Source organism: Syngnathus acus, chromosome 10 (genome assembly GCF_901709675.1).
Source record: "Syngnathus acus chromosome 10, fSynAcu1.2, whole genome shotgun sequence".
NCBI classification, from domain to species: domain Eukaryota; kingdom Metazoa; phylum Chordata; class Actinopteri; order Syngnathiformes; family Syngnathidae; genus Syngnathus; species Syngnathus acus.
This window is the reverse complement of record NC_051095.1, coordinates 4,008,753-4,026,345: the sequence shown is the minus strand read 5'-3', so window position 1 is coordinate 4,026,345 and position 17,593 is coordinate 4,008,753. Positions and strand designations below refer to the sequence as shown.

Sequence of the window (17,593 nt, the reverse complement as noted above, 5' to 3'; positions counted from 1 at the left end):
TTTAACACAATGACAAAATTACTCCTCGAGGAACTCATACAGATCCTGCGCTTTCTCATCCCTACTTCCAATACAATATAACTTTATTTATAGCGTGCATAACATACAACTAAACTGTATTTAACATTTGAACTTTTACAATAGCACACAAATGGTCCAACTATAGAATTAGGTAATACATTTGCATACCACTAGAGGGAGTCTGTGTCCCACTCAGTGTTCGTATCACACTATAACTAGTTTAAGCTATTATTAGGCAATCATAAACATATTTGAAACGTTCCACGAGTTCGGTGTAAACGTCGCGTTTGTCGCCTTCATTTTTGGTCCACTGGCATCGACATCCAGGTGAAAGGAGTCCTCCAGACCACGTTAAGCGGCAGGGGCGGCGCTTTTGTTACACTTTCAAGAGCGCGCCCAGTTAATTTTTTACAGGCCACCAACAATATAGTCTTTCTTCCTGCGAGGAATGGGAGCCATATGGAGGTGGCGTTACTGTACCTGCGCCTTCGCACAGACGCCACATTGTACTGTACAATGGCGACGGAGAACAGGATGGCGCAGGAAGCGGGCTTTTGTGTGCGTGGGTGTGTGATGTTCAGTTTAGCACCTTTTTTCCAAAGTGATTTGTTCGTCTTGTCGGGCTGATGTGAAAAGCGCACGCAGGCCTCCCGCCGGCTTGGAACCCGATGATGAAAGCGCAGGAGGAGGGACGTGACGCGCCCAACTTGTAATAATAAGGTGCTACTTTACGGCTGCGGCGAGGGTCAAAGGTGCTGAGAGGGGGATTTAGTGACTCGCTAATGCTCAGCTAATCAATATTTTTTATTGCCGTCGTAAATGAAAGAGCGTCGCGTAAAAAGCCGGGTGTACATTCGTGACGCATCGCTGGATTGAAATCTATTTGTTTTGCCGCTCAAGTCCAAATATGACATCATCTTTTTATGACTCCAAAAGTCCCGCTCACTCACCGGCCGCCATGGCGACTAAGTGCCGTCACCGTATGATGGATGGACGCTGCAGACAGACGCGCCGAGGGGGGGGGGGACACTTTTGGGCGCGCCGAGCTCGCTCCTCGGGGGTCGCAACGCTGCGGTGACATCAGCGGCGTGTCGGCAAAGGTTAATGGGCGACAACGAAGCAAGTGGCGTTTTCTTTGGCCAGGTCATGTGACTTGTGGACATGGTCCGGGCCTGACTTGCGTGCAAATAAGAATTCACAAATTTGCTTAATCAGAAACAATCTTTTGTTATTCCATTACTCACCTATTTGCCGATTTTGCGCTCAGACCATAGATAGAGATAAATACGATTTTCCGTTTTTTTTCTCCCCCCCCCCAAGATTGAAGTCAAGGTAACACGAGTGAATCAATTCCAAACGCGATGATGTCATGTCACGCCTGCTATCTTCCCATCTTTGCTTTCCCTCCTGCGGACGCTTCGCTCGCGTAGCAAAGGAGAGAGGCGCGGCCTGTTGTGTCTTCCGCGCACATGTGGAAATATGTTTGTGATTAACGTTGGTCATCATTCATGGTCGCATGCTGCTGGTGTTTTGTGTCCACGCACACACACACACACACACACACAGTCATGACAGAAGAAGTCTAATTCTTCGGGGCTCACCACAAACGGCGATTTAGCGTGTGTGAGTTCCTCGTTCTCACAATGTTGAATTTTATTGCCATTTGGTTTTCTGTTTTCAAACCTTTCCCACACTTTTGGGCTCTTTCTCAGCGCGCAGCGCTAAACTCCGAATGACCTCGCGACGAAGGACGTCGAGCGCGCGGCCCAGCGTCTGGCGGCAGATGCCGTCAAACGCCGGACGTTGGTCTCCGGCATGCGAGCGTCACGCTTGATGATTGAGTCCATTTGTTGTCCGCGGCGGCGCAGGAAGGAGCGAGCGCCTTGGCCCCGCAGCCTTGGACGGAGGAGAGGGAGGAATGCGCGAGGAAATGAGAAAAGAACTCTGAGATGAAAGTCGCGAGAGCAAACATGATTTTGGACAGGCCGCCTCCTCGTCTTCCCACCTGGATTAAGACGAAGAGTTCACCATCCAAATCACTTCATCACTCCGAGCTTCAACGGCAGCTTGGAAAATGTCAAATATGAAAGACGAAAGTTCTCATTTCCTCCCGAACGGGCTTGTTGGAGTCTCACGCGGAATGCTAATGATTCGTTTGAGCCTCGGGGAAGGGCGGAAGGGGGGGGGCGTTCAATAGCTGCATTCAAAGGTTTCATAAAGGAAGGCTCAACTTGATTCTTTGACCTCTTTTGATACCTCACTGATGTCATGTGACCTAACCAACGACCTCAATCGTGTCCTCTTTGTCCGTCTCCTCCCGCTCGGTCCTCTCCTCTTTCATTTCCTCCGTCTTGGTCGCGGTGAAAATCAACATCAGACAGACGCGCGCAAAACAAAACTTTGGCAAAAGTGTTTATGCCCCCCCTCCCCACCCCTCTTGTCTCCCAACAGGATCCACATGTTCCTTTTGAGTCGTTCCCACGTGGGGAGGACGTGCCACGCTACGCTCCCACCCCGTGTCAGGTCAGCACTTTCACTCTTTCCATTCACTTGATTGAGATGTATCACTCACGTACACACATTTGCGAATCCAGCAGCCGTCAGCTCCTGTGTAGCGCGCCCTCGCCGAGCATGTTCATGCACGATGACGCTCCTGCGCACGGAAGGGGGGGGGGGGGGTTGTGATCCTGACGGTCGCCTAGGCAACCGTCCATCTCATATAAATAGAAGCGTAGATAGAGGTGTAATTACACTGTCCTTCTTGGACGTGTGTCAAATGGTCAAGCGGGACCCGAGGCCTGGTTGCCCACAAGACATGAGTCAGCGTGGCATCCGAAGCCACGTTGGGAAAGAGGGCGGGCGCCATTTTGTTAGGTTATCCCCTATAAGGTCAGGTGTCCTCAAAAACAATGATTGCATACGGTTTCCACCCTTCTAAACGCACTTCATAAAGTTCAATTTGCAAAATTAAAACGGTTTGGTCAAAAATAACTCAAATTGGGTCAATAATTGTCCGGCACAATTTTTTGGGTGATCCAAGTTGGGTTGTTTTGTGGGTTATTCGTTTAACCCAATTTTTTAGGAGACGTTTTGAGTTCAATAAATAACCCCCAAAGAAAAAAAATCATCTTCAGCATCATGGTTGACACTCTAAAAACAGTTTGGTCAAAAGTAACCCCAATTTGCGTCAATAATGGGCCGACCCAACTTTTTTGGGATATTCGTTTAACCTCAAAAGTCAGGTTGCTTTTGACAGACATTTTGCATTAAATCAATAACCCCAAAAATTTTGGTCAGTCCCTTTTGGAGCAAATTTGGGTTATTTTTGACCCAACTCTTTTTATTCCACGTTGCCGCAGTCATGGTCAGAAGAACTTGTAAAAATCCCTGCGTAGTGATTAGCGAGTCGGAATGATGAACGAGACTGCGTTCGAAATCGTCCATCATTCCCGACTCCCTAATCACTGCGCGGGGATTTTTCGTTGACTTTTTAGCGAAGATTCGTTGCTTCCTGGTAGAGCAGCCGCCACCACTACCACCACCACCCTCCTCCTCCTCCTCTTCTTCGTCCTCGCCGACTCCCGTATGCCACGACCGCAGATTTCTCCGGGAACAAGAGGCCATTCAAAACTCATCAGGCGTTTGCAGAGCCAAGGGCCTCAAGATGACTCTCAATATTTCCCAGCGTGCTTCACTCCACGCCAGCACGCAGACGTTTTGGGGAGCTGTGACGTGTCCGAGCAGGAGTGTTTGATGGCGGCGGCGCTCTTTGTTTTGACAACTTCCCCAATCAGCGGCCTGTTTGTTGTCGGCCGTTCCCGCGGCAACGCGCCGAGGGTCGCGCTGGCCGGCGGTATCAATCAGACCTGTTAGCGAAGTGGGCTCGTTATTGGATGGCACGCGCTTCAAAGATGCGCTGCTGCCTTGCGTTACCATGGGAACTGGCAAGATGAATTCGTGGGGGGAACATCGGCAAATGGTTTGGAAAAGGATTGTAAGGATCTGTCAGTGGGTGGGATGGGGGGGGATCTTTTCAACCTCTCACATGGTCGACCGCCCCCCCCCCTCCCCTCCTCCTCAAAATGGTTTGTCTGCCCCTTCTTTGAGGAAGCCACCAAAACCTCCGCTCAGTCGGCGTAATTGTGGGCAACTCGGTCTGTGGGGCATCTTTATAAATCAGCCAAAGCACAAAATATTCCAGGCGACATCTCGTAAACAACAACGCTCGGTTCCGTTCAAACTCCGGCTTTGATGGTTTCATGAGCGCCATCTGTCTTCCCTCTCGGGACATGACGCAACACGTCGGCTTGTGGCTGGAAGTTGACGACCCAGAAGTTCTGTCTTCTCATCCTGGACGGCTCCGTTCCACTTATGTCGCTCGCAGAATGGAAACTCAAGCAAAGCCCCGATGCGGCCCGATAAGCCGGACAAAGAGTCGCGATGTAATGGCGGGCATTACGCGCCGCTGATAGCATTGAGCGCCGTCAACGGAGACCCGGAGAAAGGACGGGGGCGAGCGAGCGGACGATAGGAGGGGCTCGGGTTTCTTGCCTTTCATGAGATGGCAGCGTTTCACGACCCGTCATGGTGAAATCATTAAGCGGTGGCGAATCCTCACTCCTCAGTTTTTCTAACTCTCGCCCGTAAATGTCGCCGTTTAATCACCGCGCCGAGCAGGTGCCGCGCGCACCTCAAAACCAACAGGGAATGTTTGCACGGGCCCGCCGGGCCATCCATCAGAAGGGGCGTGAGTGACAGGGTGCGAAAGGCGCGCGCTCGCTCGCCTTGTTTTCACGGGGCCCGTCGGAGGAAATGGCCGAGGGTTGCAGACGGGCTAATGAGAGGCGTCGCGCTCTTGATTGGGAGGCCGCGAGCCATCAAATGAAGCGTAGCGCCTCTTCTTGCACTGACGCGTGTCCCCCGCTCGCTGCTTTAGCAACCGCTCTCGAGGCTGCGAGCGGGAACGATCTTCACGACCATTTATTTCCATCGCCCGCCACTCATTAAAAACAACTTTGGCTGTGTATGAGTCAAGAAAAGCAATAGTTGTCATCCAATTTCACTTATAGTCCCTGTAAAGTGAAAATACCGTAAATGTCTTATAAATTTGATGTATCACAGAGACGAATGTTGTTAACGAACCTGCCAATTTTGAGTGTTTAACAAAACAGAAGGCGAGACAACGAGGCGCTCTAAAACTCTATCTATGGCAGTGACGTAGATTGACAAGCACAACCAGGAACTGCTCAGAGAAGAACGAACCTGTGCATCCACCTGTTTTTGCAATAATAATGATTAAAGCGCCGACACGTCAAGACTGGCTGTCACCTGATTTGGCTAACGTGTAACCTCATGCTAAGGAAGGTGTTGAGGGGGGAGGGGCATAACGTCCGCAGCAGTTGCTTAGTTTCCACAGCGGGTTGCATCAGACGGGGCCAGCCTTTTCCTCGACCCCGATCCGTGTACCACACACAGTTGTGAATGGATGAATGGTGGATGATCGGCATCAAGGGTCTGAGAAAGCTGTCTGGTGCGCCCGCACACACACACACACACACACACACACACACACACACACACACACACACACACACACACACACAGAAAACACATACACACACACACAGAGATGCACACACAGAGAGACGCAGATAAACCTGCTCTTTCTCTTATCTGAAAACAGAAGGGGAAAAGGAAGACGGGATTCTCTTACAGCGTGGAGACAGTTCTTATCTCCGAGCTCCCTTTAAGCGCCTCGCTGTCTCCCCTGTCTCCGCCCTCGGTGTCCCCCACTCACCCTCCCCGTCTCCCGCTGTGTCCCAGCGTTGTTCTTGGCCTCTCTGGTTACTGTTAAAAGGCCCGAAGAAAGGACGGGCAGAAAAGGAGGGAAGGGAACCATGACGGCAGACAAAAGGGACCACTTAAAACTTCCCCAAGAAGTTGGTGAGTGTGTTTGGAAGGGCCCACAAGCTTAGCCTCCCTCCTCTCGGGGCGTCCCTCGTCACCTTCGTCTTCTTTACCTCCGCCAAGCATTGCCAGTCGATTTACTATATTAAAAAAAAAAAATCACCCCCCATCGCGGCAGGTAACCCAAACAAACATCCGTGTTGACGCTGATGCATGTTTATGGTCCTTCTAGGACCTTTAATGGGATGCTTGCGGGGGGGCAGCGCTCAGGCCGCCATCTTGGCGTCGCCACGGTCGGGACGTTTTGATGCGGACACACACGCACACACAGTGTGTTGGTGTGCAAAGCGCCTCCCGCTATGTACAGTAAAGAAAGCGTGTAGAGCCCACTAATGATCCCCTCCAGGCTTCGTGGTGCCAGTTAACACCAACACATGTCTGAGGTCACACACACACACACACACACACACACCCTCGGGGGCACCGGAACACCAAATCCTGCTAATACGCATTCCGACATATAGCAACATTGAAAAGAGGTGAAGGGTCAGAGCCGTTGGCACCTTGTATAGGCTTTTACAGCCACACACACTCACACACACGCACGCACACATGGCAAGACTTTCTCCTCTTAATCTCATTTGCAAGTTTCCTTGAACACACACGCACCTGTAAGCTACGTTTTAATAGCAGTGTTTGCTGTCAGGAGCGTGTCCAAGGCCTTGTTTTACGGCTGTTCCCACACGGCACCGCCGCGGGCCCACTGCTCTTTATCACCTCATCCGTCTGACTCGGAGGTAGACGTTATCGACTTCCGAAGGTTATCGACCGGCAATTAAAGTATGATTTTTCTTTTCCGACGCTGTCGTCGCCTCCACACGCGGCTGCTTCGCGCTCGCCAGCGTGAGATTTTTGCTTTCTGCTCCTGCGTTAGCGTAGCGACCACCGAAAAGCCGGAGACTCTAGCCAGAGTCCGTGTCGTGCGGCGCAAACGGTTTGGCCGCTTCCGGGAGCGCTTATTCGTGTCACGAGGGGGCGTCCTGGCTTGATCTTTTAATCAACTCGGGACACGGCTGGAGCTTTACTTTCTTGGCCCTGTGTCGTCTTCACAATATATCTGCCGTATCCCCCCCCCCTTCCTTTCACTAGACTATGAAATCATCCCGTGTCAGGGCCCGCCGCCGTCTCTGCTTTACAAATCGCGAGCGGCCGCTGGCTCGCCGCGGCGGTTGCGCCCGCCAGCTGGAACGACGTATGCGGAGAGTAGGAAAAAGGCAGGCGAGGCGCACGTACGGTTGGATGACAGACCGAGCGGGACCATGAAAGGGGGAGCTCAAACGGGAAGGAGGGAAGGTCCAGTTAGGAAGGTTGGCGAGGGGGCACGCATATGAATTTCGGCGGCTGGGAAAAAGTTGTGTGGAAAGCGTTTTTATGGCGGCGGCGGCGGTGGAGAGCAGAATGTGTTCAAGGAACTGCTGGGGGAGGGTCAGGGAAAGGTCCAGAGCTTCATAAACCCCCCCCACTCTTCCTGTGCCGAGACGCACTCCTGGCTTCTGTTTGCCAAAGACAAACGTCACATCGTCTTCTGCTCCGTGTCAAACCGATACGACGTAATCAGTTTTTTAAGTTTCTGATGAGCGAGATTCAGATACACCGCCGCTTTTGAGGAGGAGGGGGCAGGGTTGAGTAAGAGCTAACGCTCTCGCTAGTGGGCAAGAAGACCCCCAGTCACCATTTAACAAACAAGACAAACACAAATAGAAAATAAAAACACGGTCAAGAAGCTGCTATAGGCCACGGCTCACACTTTAACACTCACACAAACCAGACTCCTTTACTATGTTTGTATAAAATACAGTGCTCTTGATTTTTTTTTTTTTACGTTTTGCTCACTCGCTGGGGTTACAGCACCGAGCATCGTTTTTGTTGTGTTACACTTCCCTGAACAATAGCAAAACAAGAAGAACAAGGCGAGGAAAGCCGAAGATGAATATCGGCCGTTTTTGGGATGTTCATTACCTGTTTGTGTGTGAGACGATTTCTTGTTTCTCTCGCGGCTACAGGTGGTGACGTGCAGGAAGTGAGTGATTCCCGTCAGCCTGTTCTACTTGGCTGGACTTCCAGGCTGGATCACATGTAAGTAGTTTTTTTTGTTTTTTTCAAGTGTTCATTCTTTCACCTTCCTGTCATGCAGTGAGTCATTTCATGGTAAAATTAAAGGAATGCTCCGGATGTTTTTTTAGACAAGTGAAGCTACATTTACTTGGGTCACATACATTTGAATGAGTCTGTTGTGTTAAAAATGAATCGTTAGAATGCTTTGGCCGCAGAAGGAACGGGTAAAGGTGGGCCGATTCACTTCTTCCCATTAGCTTAGTCGGCTAATTTTTTCTACTATTACTGCATCAGAGAAGGAATTTGGGACGCTTATGTAAGCACGCTTATTTGCTTTTGTCAAGTTTTAAAAGTTTTGTAACATTTTAATTACATTTTATTGGTAAGCCTCCTTAGGCCCCACCCCCCTTGCTTGTTCTTAATTATGTGTCCTCGTGATTTCCTCTCGTGCTTCACCTTCACCTAAGATGCGTCCAATTACGCACACGTTGTCAATGTCACGTTGTCTCCCATCGGGGGACGCGCGCTCTGGTCTCATCCTGGAGAAAACTGGGGGTGGGGGTGGGAGGGCCGATTTTCCTCCAGTCGCCGCGCACGCACACCAGACATCTGCGCGGCAGATTTTGATTGTTTCTTTTTGGAGTTGCGCTTTCATCCCGCTCCTCGTCATCTGAGGAACATCAAGCGGCGGTTCATGGAAATGTCAGCGGGGGTTGCGGGGCGGCGGAATCGGCGGCGGCGGCGCGAGGGCCAGCTACTGACCTCTCTTTTACACATTTCCAGCTAAGCATGTTTAAAAAAAAAAAAACAACAACCTGATTTTATCGGGGTTGATTAATTAATTGCATACGCAAAACATACATTTTGACACTGCGACAACGAGGCGCTCTAAAGCAGCCACGGCAACCTGGACGACTCTTGCACTTGCGACATACGATGAGTCACCCAAGGAACATTCTCAGGGACAGTCTAAAACAATCATATCAGATAAATGCTATGTATCATCGCCAAAACTCCCAAGCACGTGGAGAGGAAGCGTATGAAACTTAAAATATTGGTGTGATTGTTTTGATATTGTCAGATTGAGGTTGGCACACAGGTTTTGATATCGATCGATCACTGTGACGTCAAGCTTTTAGCTAGCTAGCTAATATAGACTGATCACTGTGACGTCAAGCTTTTTTTTCATCGAGCATCGTAGCTCGCTAGCTAGCTACGATGGCTAGCTCGCTAGATGTCCACAGTTGCGTCCTACATAGTTCTCCGCCCCGGCACGTTTTGAGCAATGATGTAAACATGGTTCAAACGCCGCGTAATCCAGTCAACCAGAACAAGATCGAATCGAATCCCTTCCAAATAAAGGCGCCGCCGAGGTGACGCACAATGCGAGGCGTTGGAAATGACGTAAGCGTGACAAAGGCGCGTTCCAACGGCGCGCCAGTTGAGGTCAGCGCGAGATTTACTGCTTGGCGAAGAGGCGCGACAACAAACATACACGAAAGGGGCTGTGTGTCGCCGCTGAAAGATGCCCTTTGTTCTCACGCCGGGGGAAACGTTATGGCTGCAATTAAGACATTATCCGTGTCCACCAATTATCTCCTAATCGTCACCCAGAGTGTCGCGCAATGGCTTCCAGGCCCCGACGGCGGCTTTCGAGCGCATTGATGTCAAACCACTTCCTTCGCTACCTTTATCATTATTATTACGCCTCCTTTTTGTGTGTAAATACGTCGACCGCAATCTCTTTTGGCGCCCAGCTCACGGCATTTCAAAAACAACTGAAGCCATCTTAGAACTTGGTGCGGTGTTTTAGAAACAATTAAAATTCATAACTGTCACACAAGTAAGCTTTCCCGTCAGTCTTCGGGGCCTCGGAACAAAAAACAGTCGGCAATTGTAAGACGCTAGCGCAACTTGAAGCGGCGTTTCGTGCAACGCTGTTCCTAATGTTAGGAATTGACACGAGGAGCGAATAAAGCCGCAGTTGTGTTCCGTGAATTGTTCCATGACTTTGGCAAATTCCGACTGTTTGTGATTTGGGTCTTAGTAGAAGGTACTGATTTGCTCGCGGCACCACTGCCAGCTTGGTGGGCGAAACCACCATCTGATTTCAGTGTGCCCTCCGTGTTGCCGATTAATCGAGTCCAAGCTGTAACCGTCACCACGGAGCGGCCCCGTTACCGTCACTCCAAAGCGTGACGTGAACTTGACCAGAAAGCCGTGCGCCCGCCAACGGGTCACACGCCACCGTTATCCAAGCGCAGGTCAAAGTTCACAGGTTAACTAAGGGGACTCAGAAACTGAAGGGGGGGGGGGGTCTGGTGGCGGATGCGGTTGTGGGGGATGGGGGGGTGGTGAAATTTGCATCTGGCCACCAGATGGTTTGTGAGTCATCCTCGGGTTAGATGTGCACGCACACACACACACAGCATATAGAAGAGCACTTCTTGGCTTCCCCCGCTGAGACGAGATCATTCCCAGCTTGGGTCGATCCAGGGGTAAACTTGACACCTGACACACACACACACACACACACACACGCACACACCAGGCAAACAGGACTGTACACATCCTCAGCATGGGTGCACAAAACAAGCGCACTTGAACAAGGCATGGGCAATCTTCTAGATATTCCACGATAGTTTCAGCAAAACTCCTGACGCCTAATGTAAAAAGTTATCGTGCAGGTGTTTCTTTTGGAAAAATCCCTTTTTTCAAAAACAAAACAATGATAAGACGTGATGCGGACGTGCGTGCCCGCGGTAAACACGCGGATGAGTCCTCCCCACCTGCCGATGACCCCGTGACATCATCTCCCCCTCGCGCACCGATAAACGACCTGAACGAGCCCTGAACTCGTCTGGCAGCTGACGGTGAGAAGCCAAAGATAAAATGTCGCAGATCATATCTGATCGCATACGTGCACGAGCACTTGCAGATTGTGTGTGGGTGTGTGGGTGCGTGCGTGCGTGCGCTCCAAAGGTCACAACCTTTGATGTTTTCCTGGAAATCTTGCGTAACTTGGGATGTTTTGGCGAGTCGGTGCCAATGCAGTGTGTGTGCGTGCATGTGTGTTGCCTTTCTGACACACATTTGCAGATGTTTGTGTGGTTATGTTGTTTTGATGTCGTCCACATTTTTCGACTGCTTTTGGTTTGTTGGGGTGAAGTCGTGCATGACTTTTGGCTTTGTGGACAAACAAGTCAGCTGTTAATCACCAACTAGTGCGTGTATGATTTTGTCAGTTCCACGTTTGTGCGTGTGTGCGTTTGTGGCCAAATTTAAAGTGTCAGAAAACATGTCCCATTAATGATAATAAATCAAACATCCATTCTTGAAATGAACTCGGTCACTGCTGCGGAGGTTGAAAGCCTCGCCCAGCTTGTCTGTGAAATTCAGCGTTTTCGTCCATTGTCATGACTAGCGACTCCCTCATGGCGGCGTTGAGTCACTTTGGATTTGAGAACACTACAGAAAAGTGGAGCTGCTGGAGTAAAAATATTAGTATCAGTATTATTAAATATAGTATTTTTATTATGTACATTCAAACAAATTACAATATAGTAACTGTAGTTTAAGTAAAGTGCTTAGGAACTGATGATAAAAACTTTTTCTACCTTCCAGGATCTGAGCTCTAGGATGAAGTTAAAAATTGCATCTGTTCTCACCTGGACATGTACATTAGTGTCTCGTCAGCGTAACTGAAAGGTGACATCACAAAGAAGGGCACATGTTTACATGCTAAAAAACACTGGGCCTAAAATGGAACCCTGTGGGACGCCCCGTATAATATGGCAACTTTGGACAAATGTAGTCATCTCACACTTCAATATTAAGTACGTATACGTATGGCATAGAGAAATGACTTGTTGCAGTCGGGCTGGAAAAAGGCTCGCGCATTCCTCATTCATGTTTTCAGTGTGATTCCTTCTATTATTTACCTGCTCAAGTATGTCCATGTGCTTGTAAAACACACATGCCAGAGCTTTGAAAGGCCGCCTCACCTTGCCAATACGGGAAGCCGCAGGGGTTGGAGGAGCAACAAGCGCAGGTGTTTCCGAGGTAAAAGAAGGGTCGCCGTGTTTTTCGAATTCGGCAGGATTTATATCGTTTTATTTACACGGCCAATTGTGAGACGCGGCATGATTGTGGATATACACGGTTTTGAAAAAGTAGTGTAATTTTGTGTGGTCTTAATGTGTTCCGACAGTTTTATTATTCTCTTCACTTTCATTGACGTTGCAGTGAATAATATCACATTTTGTTTTTGCGCACGCTCACAAGCGTTGGCCGCCGCCGCTGCAATTGAGCTGCAGCTGCTTTGAAGCCCGTGTTTTACACTCTTCTCTTTTTTTTATGCGGCAAGGTCGGGATTAGGTGAGCGTTAACGACAACGCCGATGTTACGTAAAATCACACATGCCAACACATAGTTGTGAAAGTGAGTCCTGTGGGGAGTTGAGAGTTGACAAGGTTAATAGGTGAAAACGATTCCGCTTTTCACTCGCGCGCGCGCACAGGCACACATGCAGGTCGAGTCGAGGTAATGATGACACTGTTGGCGCGATGTTCACGCACAAACGCATGCACACGTGGGCTCGGGTCAGGCTGAGGCTGAAGTTGAAGATTTGCTTTTCACTTGGAGCCCAGAGAGCAATAAATAAAAAGAACAGACCTTGTAGCAACACACGCACACACACACACACACACACAAAAAAAGGACAGTAGGTAACATAAGATGCGGCATTGTGCTCTAAATATAAGAAATGGGCCCATAAAGTTATATAAAACATTTTTGTGGCAATGATTTGACCGCAGTGCAAGGACTGTGTATCACCAAATCAAACCACAGCATAACTTGTCCTCAGTGGTATAAGCCCGCTGTCACTGTCTGTAAAAAAAAAAAAAAAAAACACTTGGCAGGGTTCGCGCTGCTAGCATTGCTAACGTTAGCATTAGCATCCGTGTTGACGCCAGTTGTTTGCATTGAATGCGCGCCTGCGTTTGGATGGACTTGTATCTCTTGCCACATTTTGAGGACAAAACGTTGCCCTTAATCAAAATTTGGAATTGTGTGTGTGAGTGCGTATGTGTGTGTGTGTGTGTGTGTGTGCGTGTGTATATGTGTGTGTTATAGGGGTTGGTGCAGGTCTCGGAGAAAGGCAGGTCACAAGTTCAGCACCCCGTGTGAAGTTATGGGAGACTTGGTGTGTGTTTGTGTGTGTGTGTGTTGTGGAAAGTGGGGGTGTGACAATGTGTAAAGGTGCGTTTCGGATTACAGCGGGGGTGGGGGGGGTCTTGCTTGGAACGAGTGAGAGTTTTGGGGTTGCCGAGAGGCGACGAGGTGAGTTGAGTGTTAGCGGGGCAGGAGCCGCAGAGTCGAGTTTCGGGTCAAAAGGTGTTGCGGAAGAAGCGGAGGAGAAGGAAGCGAGGAAGAGGAGAAAGTGGAGCTCGTTGGGGGTTTGGCAAGGAACGACTTCAGGTCTGCGTGTAAGAGTTCAGGCGCGAGTTGTGGCCTACAGCAGCTTCTTCATTTTGCTTGTCAGCGCTCCAGATCCTTATGGAAGGTTTTCCGGGGGAGCCGTAGAGAACAACGAGCCGACTTCTCTCTTTTCCTTTTCCCGTCAGCGATCATCAAACGCCTTGCCCTCTGGAAGACCCCCGCACGAGCGTCCTCCAGCCCCCCCTCCCTAACTATTCCAGTAATGTGGAAGTGTTTATAAGCGCGGGTCTCCCGGCGTCTTACAATATTATTGTGCTTGGCTGCGGAGCCGATCAGCCTGGCATGGAGCGAACGGCAAACGCCACCTGGGCTTTCTTCTTCGATAGCGTTCCTCAAAAGTCCAAAACTCGGCCCGACCGACCCATAAAAAAGGTGCTTGTGGCGTCAGGAATACTTAAGCGATCGTTTTCGACAAAGGGCGGACGAGCCGGACGGAGCCAGGCGATTTAGCCGAGTCGTTCGTCGGGACAGGCCTTTATGATGTGTTTACGGCAGCAGTACCGAGCGAGGCTGGACAGAAATGTGCGTGCGTGTACGCACACTCGCCATCATCTCTCAATCAAATGTGTCATTGCGGGCCGGGGTCAAGCGAAAATCCTCCAGTCAAAAATTCCAAATCTTGGCATGCTCAAGCCTTATTGGAAATCAGTTTATGTGCGTGCAGGCGTGTGTGTGTGTTTGCATGTGTGTGTGTGTGTGTGTGTGTGTGTGTGTGTGTGTGTGTGTGTGTGTGTGTGTGTGTGTGTGTGTGTGTGCGCGTGTGTTCCAGCCAGCAAGCCTTGACTTTAGTGCAGACAGATGCTGAATCCATTGATGGAGAATGAAAGCAATAATGTGCACAAACGTTGGCCGCACTCACCGAATAAAGTTGCTCGCCAGGTAGTGTGCCGGCGCGATAGAGAGACATACAGTAGACAGCGAGAGAGAGAGAGAGAGAGAGAGAGAGAGGGAGGGAGGGGTGAAGGCTGGATAATGACACCTCAAAGACTGAAAAGAACAAAAACGAGTTTTTATTTTCCTTTGACGCTCAACTTTCAGTTCCCATCATTTTTTTTTTCTGAGCAAAAACTTTTGGGAATTTTCAAGGTGAGCTCACTAGAGGGAGCCCAAGATGGCGCTCACCTGACGCCGCGCGAGACGTGAGCAAGACTCGCGGACGCGGCTGGACACGTGCGGTGGAAGCGCGTAACCTTCACGGAGAGCAAAAAGAGGAATGTTAACAGTCACGCTTATTTGAGGAATGCAGAAAGCGTGAAATGAAAAAAGGAAAAGCCTTCAGTTACGGGAATCCAACCGAGTGCTGACCGGCTCGTTTTCACCGCAACACAAAGGCGGAGTGTGTGTCTTGTGTTTGCACGACTCGGACTATTTGGCGGCGGCGAGCGGATACATTTCCCCGCTCGTCTTCCCGCTACATGACAGCCGAGGGTTTGAAGGCCCATAAATGCTCCTTGGACGACGTCCCGTCTAAAAATAAGTGAACGGGTCAAAGATGTGGAGGTTTCCATCGGCTGTCTTGTATCTCTATCAGCTCCACGCTGCTGACACACGCGTCGAAGCGTCAGCCAATGGGGCAAAAGTACTCGTCCTCCCTTCTACCAGAAGACACAAACCCGTGTGTACACCTTGCGCTAGCTAAACTTGCGCTGGGTAACTTGCACTAGCTAAACCTGCGCTGGCTAATTTGCGCTACCTAAACTTGCGCTAACTCACTTGCGCTAGCTATACCTGCACTGAATAACTTGCGCTAGCTAAACTTGCGCTAGGCTTTCCAATTTGTGTGGCTAGCGTAATAATTTGATGACCTTTCAAGGTTGAACTTGTGACGATATTGTTGTCGGCTGCCCGTCCTCCGACATGACGCCTGCTCGGTCTGGGGTGAGGAGGTCACAAGTTACAAGTTGCTGCCCCCCCCCCACGCGCCGCGTCCAAACCTCTAATCAGGCCTCCTGCGGTCGCCAGAAGCCGTCTGCTGTAAATCAGCTCCCTAATCCTCGTGTGCGTCCTCAACTTGACTCCCGTCTCTCCTCTCATCTGTTTGCGATTGCGCTCCGGCCGTAAAACTGCCGCACGCGCGTTTATCCCAACGCGCTCACCTGATCGCCGCACTTGTCCCCGCCGCCGGTCAGGTGGGACTTTTCAACAATATGGCCAACTTTTAGGCGGCACGCCGGCCCGGTCTCGTTTCTTTTCTTCTGTCCTTGGCGGCTGCAGGTCAGCGCGAGTTCAGGGACTGGATCCCCACCGCAGGACGTTCCAAAACCACAGCTATGACTTTTTTGTATGTGTTCACGGCTTCCTCGCGATGCATTCAGGAACCCGGAGGAATGCCCGCCTCTGATCTGTTTGCGGGCCGTTTTTGTTCAGATTGACGAGCCGGCTCCGGCCGCGGCGCACACGCGCCCGTGCTGAGTTCTACATTTGCGGGCTTCTATGAATAGCAAAGCTGACCAGAAGCATGCAGCATCCTTGGCCCAGCGCCCAACTTCCACTGAGTGTGTTTTGCTTGAGCTCAGCGATACAGACGCTCGCCAAAACAAGTCATCTCGCTACCGCCGGCCACGTGTAGGAGCGCGCGTGCGCGGCTGTCTGCGTGTGCGTTTTATCTTCGCGTCGTCCCCGAAGGTGACTCATGTGGGGAGACGATTTAGAAAAATGACCCTTCTTTGACTCGCTTTTCCATCCTGCTTTGGACTGCAGCGCAATCCATCAGAATCGGATCAGACGACCAAACGGGCCTTCGTTTTGGTGCGTCCTCCCTCGCCAAATTGCCCCACGTTTATTAATTTATTTATTTTTTTAAACTTGACTTATCCAAGTTAGGCAATTAAGACTCGTGGTACGCTCGGTAAGCAGAGAACAAAGATAGCTTGACTCCCAGAAGATTCCACGCTCAGCCGACCTCTGGCTGACCTGCCGGGATTCCACCCAATCGCACCAGCGTCATCGCTCGTTCCCTTTGATCGCAACTTTGGGAAACCAGTGCGGTGATGTCATCATAAGCAAGATATTAGTGATGCATTTGGCCACGCCCCTTTCCGCCCACAGATAGTAGGTCGCGTCACGGCATCGAGGCCTCGGCTCTGTTTAGTTGTGGTTCGCGTGACCGCAGCATTGCTCACCAGCATGTGCGTTTGTGTGTTGAATGAAAGGAATGAATGAGTCACGTTTGTGTACGCCAACGGCAGCGAAGGTCGTTTTGGTCAGTTGGTATCTTCCAGCAAAGTGTGAAAGGTGCAACACGAGGGATCGCCCAAGTACAAAACCTACAGTGATTATTTTTTTTTCTTTTAATACTGTCGAAATGCAATATAACAGCACACTATGACTAGATTGCAGATCTAAAAACAAAAACTTAAAATATAAAAAAGATTGTTTAGATTACGTCAAAGATAACCAAAGGCCGTGGGCAAATTCGATTGACATGGCAACACAGTTTGGAATTTGATTGGACGAAGCAAATCTAACATGCACATTAACACACAAGATTGTTGGGAGGAATGTAAATATTTTTGAACCGTGTTTAGACCAGCAGGGAAGGCCTTGCTGGCCCCGACGGCTCACCAAAGTCGACATTCCCATCGGTGACACACACGCACGCACACACCGTGCCAAGTCGTCCTCGCGCACACTCGCATGGTGGTGACAAAGCAGAGTTGGAGTCGTCGTCTGACAGTAGCTCGGGTTTCATATGGATCACGACAGCGTGCTCCTTTGTCATGACGCCACAAGTGTGTCTGTGTGTATGTGTGTGCGTCTATATGTGTGTGTGTGCGTGAAGCAGAACCGCAGCATAGCCCGAAGACGACGTCACTTGGCAGGCAGACCCAAGCCCAAATGTTAATGCCGGTTGGAGTGCCACTGCAGACAGACACACACACAGACACACACACATGCACACACACACACGCACAGGGGCAACAATTTGAGCCCCGCCACTTAAAGTGGCCTTCAGCTCTACCTGCTGTTCTTTTTGTACACACTGCACACACACGCACTTCTTTCCACCGGCTGATTGATGAGCGAAATAAATATTTTGGACTCGCCC

General features: G+C 50.1%; 1 long non-coding RNA gene across 1 annotated transcript in view; it reads left to right on the top strand.

Moving 5' to 3' along the window:
• Positions 1 to 1,531: 1,531 nt before the first annotated feature.
• The window catches only part of LOC119128276, a 32,716-nt gene continuing 16,654 nt past the window's right edge, over positions 1,532 to 17,593 (top strand). The window contains exons 1-3 of the long non-coding RNA XR_005098960.1: positions 1,532 to 1,644; positions 2,473 to 2,544; positions 7,992 to 8,064. This is a non-coding gene — a long non-coding RNA (uncharacterized LOC119128276). The remainder of the gene's footprint in view (positions 1,645 to 2,472; positions 2,545 to 7,991; positions 8,065 to 17,593) is intronic.